Consider the following 10180-nt stretch of genomic DNA (forward strand, 5'->3'; position numbering starts at 1 on the left):
CAGTAAATCTCAGCTCAGAATCATTATTCTCGACGGTGTTGACTCTGCAGTGTCCGACCAGCTTAAGCCCTCCTCGGTGCTTTTTTGTCCCCCCCCTCCCTCCCTTCTCCCCCGTAAATATCGCAGCCAAAATTACATTACAGTTTTGCGCTTGCCTCCCCCTTAATTGCTTGCCCTCCAAACACAATCTGCTTTGGCAATACATAAGATGGCGTGTGAGTTAACAGCGACAGTGAGTTGGCAGCGAGGCGACTGAGCGGCGGTCTGTGAAAAAAAGGGAGCACTAAGACGAGGAGATAAAGTGTGGAGGAGAGCTGGAGAGGAGCTGATCACACACAGACAAGCTGGGGAGCAGCAGACAGATGCCATGAGAGCACGGCTGTCATCCGCACAGCCAGGACGGAGGGAGGAGAGGCGGCGCAGAGGAGGCCAGGATGGAGGGAGAGAGAGATGGAGGAAGAGAGAGGCACAGGAAGAAAGGAGGAGTGGGAGAAGGGAAGGGGAGGGAAGGGAAGGGGGGGAAGAAAGGGAAAGGGTGGTTGAAAGCGGCAGAGGAGGCTACTGTAACAGAGGGAGGTGTAATGAAATATGTGAGAGGGAGGTGGGAAGGAGAGAAATGACTCCTTCGCCCAGAGAGGAGTCGGGTTGTTTTTCTTTTGACGCGCTGTCCGTACTTTGAGTTTGGTTTCGGTAGTTCCAGGAGTTTTCTACTTTGTGCCTTATGGTCAAAATATAAATTACAGAACATAGATCTGTGCAGCGCAGACTAGCTTCACCGGAACATGAGGAGGACAAAGATCACCCCAGTCCCGTGCCATAATCAGGTACAAATGAAAATATATTTCATGACATGCACAACTTCTTTCTTCGGTGTTCTCGGTGTTTCAATACTGCATATGGATATATACACTGATGGTAATATTTTGTATTGCTAAAGCGAATGCAATGCAAAAAACTCTCTAGAACAAAGACTCTATAAACAGTGATAACTTTACTTTTTGCTAAAAATCAAACCAGTTCCACCAGTGCAACAGTGTGAACGTGAATTTATATAAATTATAAGTCGGCCAATTTTTATCGAGCAAACCAATGTTTCACTGAGTAACAAATGACTGAGGACCTTTTCTGTAATATTCATACGTAGAAAACACAAAAGGGAGTTTTTATATTGCAGAAATAAAGAGAGCGTGTGTCTATTAGTATAACAGCTGTCATATTTCCATAATGTGAATTGTAACTCTTGTATAACGGCAAGAGTCTAACGGAGAGTCTAACGGTCTAACCTTTATTTTAATATCAACCAAGTTTATACTGTACATGTATATGGAGCATATGAGTTAAAACTGCTCTTCAATCAGTCAGCATCTCTTCAATTCAGACGATCGATTTATTTTAAGCCTTCGATCAATTTGTATCAGAATTTTGAAAAAAGAAAATAAAGAAACACTTGAAATGTGCTCGAACCTCAAGCTCATACCACTCAGTGTGCACCATCATCTCATCGCCCACCCAAAAAATACAACTATATATATATATATATATATATATATATATATATATATATAAAACTATCGCCGCAAGCTCTTTCTCCTCACTTTAAGAGAAGTTTAGACAAAGTTCCCTCCTTCTCCTCACACTCGGGGGCTTGTGTCTTGCAGAGAGAGAGAGAGAGAGAGAGAGAGAGAGAGACCATCACAAAGTGTCAGCTAATCTGGGAGATGGCGAAGAGGGGACATGGGTTTGACAGGGGCTCGCTTACTCCATAAGCCTGCCATTAACGCTAATCCTTACGGGTGACGAGCAGAGGAGGGGCAGTGGCAAGCTGGGAGGGACGAGACGGCCTGTAAATATCAATAACAAATAGGGAAAAAGTGTCGGTATTGGCCCCCCCTCCCGCCCATTTCCACCGCCGCCACCACCACACCCTCATCCCAGTCCAGTTCGGCCCCCACGTCTTCATCCTGTATCTTGCAGGGATTGGGCCTGAAGTTAATCTCTCCAGCCGTTATGACAGTCAATTAGCAGAGAAGAATGTAGCCGGACTCAAGATGCTTGAAAGCGAATGTATGGTGGGGGTGTGTGTATGTGTGTGTGTGTGTGTGTGTGTGTGTGTGTGGAGAGAGATGTTCCACAATGACAACTATCTCTCTGTCCGCCCCCCTGGAGAGCAGATGGGATATGAGCCTGCCAACGAGACAAGGAGAAAGAGTTGTATGTGTGTGCACTGTGTACGCGTACACGTGTGTGTCAGTTATGCATCTGCGCGCACACATGCAAGGGCATTTGTGTGTGTCTGTGTGTGTGTGTCTGTGCGTGTGTGCATGTTGCTGTTCTTTCTGTTCATTCAGCAACAGTGTGTCACCAAAGTCGTCCCATACTTCCACAGTTCTGAGAGAGAGACAGCCTGGTGCATTCACTTAAAGGCTGCCTTGTGATAATTTGACACCTATGGACATGACTCATCGGAGCAAACAACACAAGCATCACAAACATCATCAATTATGTTGGGTTTTCTCCACAGTGTACTCCGCGTGTTGTATATATATATGTCTTTCTTCATCTTTTTCCACCATAGACGTGTCGCTATGGAGGAAACTATAGGTCACTAGTAAGCAGAATTCCGATTTGTTACATTATAATTTTCTGAAGTGCTCTGAGTTGAGCTGAGTGCAGATCACCAGAGAAAAAGTATTCCTTAAAAACAGTCATATTCGCTGTGACATTTTGTATGAACTTGAACAGACTTTGCAGCCTATACCAGACTTGGCTGGGAATTTAAGGACGTATCATAGCGTTCCCGTTTCTCACACTTTTGATGAAATGATCTGAAAATGATTTGAGTGAATGATCGAGCAGCAACAGATGGTTGTCTGTGTTCTCTTCACGTAGCGGATATGTTTTTTTGTTTTTTTTCTCTCCTCGCTTAGAGATGTTTCACTTCTGCTCGGCAATGTTCTGACCAAATTATCTGTCAAAAGTATTCTGCTACTTTCTTGATGAATTAATTAAATGTAGTTTTTTTTTTTAAATGGCCAGAAATATCCATTATTATTTCCCGGACCCCATGGGGACATATTCTTTAATGAGAGAGTGAAACAGACATCCATCAAATCAAATATCTCAAAAGTCTAAATCTGAGTTTAAAAAAACAACAACAACAAAAACTTTGGGGGCAAAATAACTAAAAGCTTGTTTACCTTTTAGGAAGCTGGTGAAACGAAACAGCCGGCGGTGGAGCCCGGCTCTGTCGGGGAGAGGTCAGGGCAGCCACCCAGGAGCCCTGAACCAAAAATTAGACAGGGGGGCGGGGGGGGGGGGGGGGGGGGGGGGGGGGGGGGCGTGTACCCTGGGGCCCGCAGGATGCCCCTGGTCCCTTGAATGCATCTCCCAGGGCAGAGAGGATCCGGAGGCCAGCCCAGCATGGTCCAAAACTGAGCTCGAGGCAGCCCGGGGGGACCAGGACAATAGCCAAGAATGTGTTCATGTGGTAATGCAATCATCATCAAATCCAACCAGAGCAGATTCTTTTTTTTGTTGTTTTTGTTTATTTATGGTGCTTTTTTAAAAAAGTTATGAAGGCGCACATATTCTCAGGCCCATAAACCCTTTCTGGACTGCACGTAAACATATTCGTATACACACACACACACACACGCATAAGCAGGTTCACTGTACAGACACACACACACACACACACACACAGAGATGAGAAAGCACACACGGGAGCAGCAGCAGTAGCAGCTGCATAAGTCTTCGGGTGAGTGCACATCTGTTAGACTGGCTTAGTACAGTGAAACTGGCTGTTGACAGCAAATGTTTTCACTCGAGCCCACGTCGTGAGTTATGGTATATGGAGGCCGATGTGCAGGGGGAAAAGGACAAATTCATTTTTGCTCTCCCCCTCTCTCTCTCTCTCTCTCTCTCTCTCTCGCTCTCTGTCCTTCTTTCCCTCTCGTGCAAACTGGTTGGGCCTCCCCCTGCTCTTCCTTTCATCCGCTGCCCCTTCGAGGAGCGCTGGCCCGGCAAGCTAAATCAATTACACCTCTCGCGGTTGAAATATTTGCGGCCATCTAGAATAAATGCTTTGCCCAGGTATCACTTTAAACCCCCCCCCCCCCCCCCTTATTTCCAGAGGGGAGAGGGCAGGTCGAGGCCGAGCGACTCCAACCATCTATCACCTGCCACCTCCGCGTCGTAATAGCCTCTCTTACCTCCTGATATCGGAGGGGAAAGGTCGTAATGATGGAGTGGCAGGTTTTTTTATTCACCTGAGATTGTGGATTGATGTGATTGATGTGATTGATCTCAAACCCAGTGTTCTTTCCCTTGACTCACGGTGCTTGTGTGTAGGCCGAGAAACGAAAAACACCAACCATGTGGTGATTGGAACAGAACGATCTGACCCTCAACCTCCCGGTCTTTTTTTAAGCGCTGGTTCCCATTCAGAGGTAGCGCTGCACACGGGGACATTCAGTGGCATGTTAACTCAAATACAGCGTGCTGTGTGTGTGTGTGCACGTGTGTGTGTGCAGGAGGGGCAGGGGCTTTGTGGGATATGTTCGGCGTGGCTGAAACATGGCTAGGTGTGGAAAGTCTGTGAACTCATCACCTGTTGGCTGCTGGTTGGGGGGGGGGCGTTTGTGTTGAGGGCACCTAACAGGCCTTTAGATGGAGGTTGAGTGAGCAGCACACGCACACACACACACACACATTGCAGCCAAGTCCGAGCCAAAGCCCGAGCCAAGACTCTTGTGTTTAGAAAAAGAAAAAGACTTTGTTTACGCTTTAGGGCCCTTCACCGCTCAACCAGCGAAAGAGGGAAATCAACTCATCCCCCGGTTCCCTAGCCACCGCCGCGTCGTCAACAGATGAAGTCAGCATCTCACACCCAACAGATGGGGCGCGGAGAACAGCAGCCTACTTTACCAAATGGACCTTTTCTCTTTCCCTGTTTTCCCAGTCTACTAGTCAACGCGCGACGTCTGCGAGATGGCAGTCAGAGCTGCGGGCGGGACGGTTGGGAAGTTGAAGCAAAAAGCGTGATTATGTGAGGGTGTGCGTCAGATCCTGAACTCACTGTGGCACCAAGCTGGGTGAAAAAAAAAGAAGATATCATTTATTGTTCAAAAAGGAAAATGTCTGTTCTTGGAAATAATCCTGCAGGCCTGGTGGCAGTGTGTCTGTGGCAGGGGGGTGTTTAATATCAGATGCTGCTTATTTTGAAATTGTCTAGCTGTGGTGAGATCAGAGCACAGATGATAAGGACACGCCCACATAAACGCCCTCAATCAGATGAACAAACATCTCTGGCTCCAGAGGAAGAAAACACACACACACACACACACACACAATCTATTTATTTATTTTTTATCATTTATCCTTTAAGTCGTCTGTTTTTTTGTCCGTATAATTCCTTTATTCTTCACACCCAAATCAAGTGCTGCTGTGCGCAGCAGATAAATAGGAATTCCAAACTCCAATGGTTCATTTGTCATGGTGTGAATTCCAAGAGTGGAATCTAGAAATAGCTCGAGTGTTCAAGCGCGGTTGTTGCCTGGGGCTCGGTGGCATGTAGGAGGCTTTGGTGATATTTGCTTTTTGCATATTTTCTACTAGGGGGCTTTTTTGGAAAGGAGATATGCACTTTTCCCATTGCAAACATAGCAAAAAAAAAAAAAAAACAGAAACAGAAAAGATTTTTTTTTGTGTGTGTGTTCTGAGCCGCACGCTGTAGGAGGCTATGCCCATTATTTTGGTATGACATTACAGTTTTAATTGAATTGAATGCAATTTATTCCTAAGAAAACTTTTAATTAAGTGCCATACGGACAGATTGTGGAGTAGTGGCCTCCGTGATATTCCCTTGGGGACATTTGCTGCATAATTAAGAATATGAACTATAATGACACAGTGAGATTTAATGGAAACTCACAGTCTAAATAGGCGACGTCGGAACGCCATTATTACCCAGCTAGAGAGCGCTTAGTGGGGTTCTCAAGGGACTGTGGGCTACCCAGAGTGGAACCCAGGGAATAGAGCACCCTCGAGAACAAGGAGGGAAGGAAGGATGGAGGGAGGGGGATGAAGTACAGTACTTTCTCTGGTATACTCCTCTGCTGAAGTTGACGGGATAGTTCGAGATTATTTTTTTTTTTACATATAAGATCTTTAAACACATGACACTGATATCTACATATGGTCAATACTTGAGGAGTCGCAGCAAGAGGCGTCAAGGCGTCAAGGCGCGTCAAGGCGCCAGGAACATTCAACAGGAAAAAATAAATAAAAGGTTGTGTTCATATCCAGTCGACACAACAAAAGTTCTCTCAGCTCCTTCTGTGCACATTGTGTTTTACGTTCTGACTCACTCTTTGGTCGTAACTATAGTGACCCGGCACTTAATGATTATAGTTATTGAATTCTGCATCTGCGGTCCCCGTAGGATTCACATCAGCCGGACAACAGCAGAAGTCTCAGCAGGGATTCTGTACGGGAAAGATGAAATATCTTAGACTATGTTTGGTATTTCTTTCACAGAGACAATTGCTAAGGAGAGGACACACGAGAGAAGAGGAAATGAATGTCCGACTCTTCAGACTTTAAACACCCGGTGACTGTCCGTGCCGCCATTTTGTCAGACGAAACTCCAAATCGTTTGCGGAGCTGCAATAACAATTAGCGGGGAGAATTCTGCAGGACAATTCAAGGCAAACTATTTCCTAGTGAACAATGCGCGGCAAAACAGAGGATACCCTCTCGCTGTGGGCGCCCGGTGAGCAAACGAAACAAAGAGCGGTAACAGCGAGTAAAGCAAAGATGTAAAAGGAAAAAAGCCCGCTGTGCCAAATAATGTGGAGCTGAGGGAACAGACAGGGAGAGAAGAAAGATTGAGGAGAACGAAAGTGAAAGAGGGGGCACCGAGAGAGCCAAGGAGAGGGTAAATATGGAGGCCAGATAACAAGAAAACAAAGGCAAAGAGAAGAAAATCAAAGTGTGTGTGTGTGTGTGTGTGTGAGGAAGAGAGAAATTAAAGGACGGAAAGACACAGTCGCCCCGCAGAACAGAACAAACTCATTTACAGAGCAGTGCCAGACTTGAAAACAATTATCTGCCATCTCCATTTCCTCTGTAGAAGAGTAGCCCGTTTTGTGCGGCTCTTTGTTTTTCTCAAGGACATATTCATTATTTCAGATGAGACCCATTTGAGTGTAAATAAAGACTTTCTCTCCTCTCTGTCAGATTCGCTGGTGCTGTGATGTTGCATCTGAGGGGATGTGAAAACACGTTTGAAAAGGAGTCTGATGAAAGCACTTCTATGCCGCTAATGCATGTTCATTAAGTTGAAATTCTTTTTTCCTTTCCACCTCCCTTTTCACATTCGAGTCTGGGTGCTAACATTTCGTTTTTCTACGTTTGAAACTGAACACCGGAGCAATTGGCAACATCTTATTCTTCCGCCCGCTGCCCACGACAATGGCCCTCTGTCCGAATGGGCCCTTTGAAAGTGCAGGGGCCGCATCTTCTCCGGTGCATGCGCGGAAAAAGGGGGGGGGGGGGGGGGGTTTCGCTGGGACTAATCACATCCAGACTAAAAGACACCGCTGACAAACAGTCAACAAGGAGCCAGGAGTCTTGTACGCCTCACGGGGAACACACACATTTACAGAGAGTTGTTATTCCCCCTCCAGATGAAACGATTTTTGACATTGCGAGAGGAATAATTCGCAGTTGTATTCGCGACCCACGTTAGCGACACTGCGCGCGGACGGAAACAAGCTGACACGCGGGTCCACGTCGTGAATTACACGGCGCAGGTCTCAGGTCGCCATCTTACCTGCGAGGGAGGTTGTCTCGCCTCTGCTGAAAGACGCCTTGTGTGTGTGTGTGTGTGTGCGTGTGTGTGTGTGTGTGTGTGTGTGGAAATGAAAGAGGAGGGTACAGAGACAAAGACAAACACACACTCACACACGCATACGCATGCAAACACAACACACTTCAAATGGCCTTCGAGACGGCTGCATTCCACATTTAATTGGAAGTGGAGGAAGAAAAAAAAATCCAGCATACAGCACCCTCCAAAGTAAACTTCTCACAGTGGCCGGGGCCAGCCAATCACACGGGAAGGCCAGGTCTCCGGGGCCCCACCCTCTAGAAATAGGCACAGATAACCTATTGTTGGCGCTCAAACAGTGGCCGCACACACACACACACACACACACACACACACACACACACACAGACACACATTCAGAGAAAGTATTGCTTCTAAAACAAGCTGTAAACATGTTTTGCGACAAACTGAGTGGGAATCATGCGCTGCGAGTGTTTTCCCAAAACTGTACGTGCCATGAGACACTAATGGAAACTGGAGCAGAGACGTTCGGGGCCGCAAGAGGGTAAAGAAGAAAGTGTCCTCGGTAACGAAAATCACATTCACAAAGACATATTCCCCCCCCTCTCACACCTTTACACAGCAACGGAGAGAATATTAGGGAAATATTTTCTGTCTTTAAATTCGTGCGTATATTAATGTGATGTGACGTTTACTGTAACACAAAGACGAGAGCGGGTCTGCAAGCCCCGCGTGGGAAATATGACGACTTTGATCCGACTGCAATCCGTGTCAAGATGAGGACAAAGGGCAGACACATTTTATTTATTCTTTTAAAGAGAGGAGACGTATTTTATTTTCAGCCGGAATTGTATTCGAGTGTAAGTTCAGAATTATCTCACTGTTAATAATCGGTTTGACATTTTCTGAAACGCCTAAAAGACAAAAATCAAATATATGTAGCCGTTTCTCCCATATTTCATTCAGGCTGTTTGTTTTAGTCCCGGTGCGGTGTGCTTCCTTTTTTTCCCAAAGCATTTTTTAAACTCTCACGCTCTGACATAAATAAAATGTGTCTGAATCCAATCTGGATTAAAACATTAGAACTGTGAGCATTTATCCCTTGAAAAATCCACAGCTGAAATGTTTTTAAGAGGATGTGAGCACTAGTTTTTATTTAACGCAAACAACACACACACACACACACACACACACACACACACACACAGGGGATGGGGTGGGGGGACATCTGTGCTGAACACTGACCAAATCCGCTGCGACTTTACTCACAATACAAATTTTGTTGGAAGTGTTAGAATTTGTTTCAAGTTGATGGCACAGCCTCCATTTTGAGTTGACTTTGATATCAGTCTGCGAACAGTGAAATGTCTGGATAAGTGTTGCGTTTAGGGCCAGCCATCTGTACCATCTCCAACTCCAAAGCAGTTAGACGCAGAGCATCCTCCATTTGGAGGGCGGGGAGGGGGGAGGGGGTAGCTGTGAGACGTGGCGGCGTTTTTAAATGGTTCACTGCTGGCATCTACTGGAGAAAGCGAGAAATCCCGAGGCCGAGACCGGTTGCACAGACCCCTGTCTTGGGCGTTTCACTCTCTTCTCCTCCGAGCAGATGATTAACTCCACACATGAGCCATCGCCTTCGTTTTTTTTTCCAGCATCAAGCACGCCACGGATGGCAGACACTGTTGTGGTCGTTTGGCACAGAAATGGATTCTTTGCGTTTCACGTACTGGAGGTTCTCCGATGCATAGGATCAGTATCAACCGTGAAGTGAACATGTGTGCGTGACGGATCGTGTGCATCTCAGGTCCACACGCTACAGGCGCAGAGCACACGCGGGACATCTTTTCTGATATTGGCAAACAATTTGATATATGCAGTCTTTATGCAGATAAGTGAAGAACATGAGGTTTGTTTTACCGTTCATATTTGGGTCCTCTTTTAGCATCCACCCATCCTTATCTAAACCTGATCAGTGTGGATTTAATAAAGCAAAGTAATTAGAGAAAATGGTCTTGGCCAAACTATCTTTCATCTATCTTCAGTTTAGAGTCAATATTTGGACGTAAGGTCACTATTTCTTTTGTACAGTGATTTGTTACTGACACGTATTATTAAACATCAACATTTTCAAAATGCATATGTAAGAAAAAGATCATATTTCTTTTCTTTTTTCCCAGGTGTTTCCAAGATGCAGACGTGAAGGAATGACTGACAGACAAAACATACAACCAAAGGTGAAGACTATTTGCTCGGGCCTGTTTCTTTTAAAAGAACATTTCAGCCATAAAATGTTTGGTTTTTTATCGGTGCAGCATCGGCTCTCAAAAT

Source organism: Scophthalmus maximus, chromosome 12 (assembly GCF_022379125.1).
Source record: "Scophthalmus maximus strain ysfricsl-2021 chromosome 12, ASM2237912v1, whole genome shotgun sequence".
Classification (NCBI taxonomy): Eukaryota; Metazoa; Chordata; class Actinopteri; order Pleuronectiformes; family Scophthalmidae; genus Scophthalmus; species Scophthalmus maximus.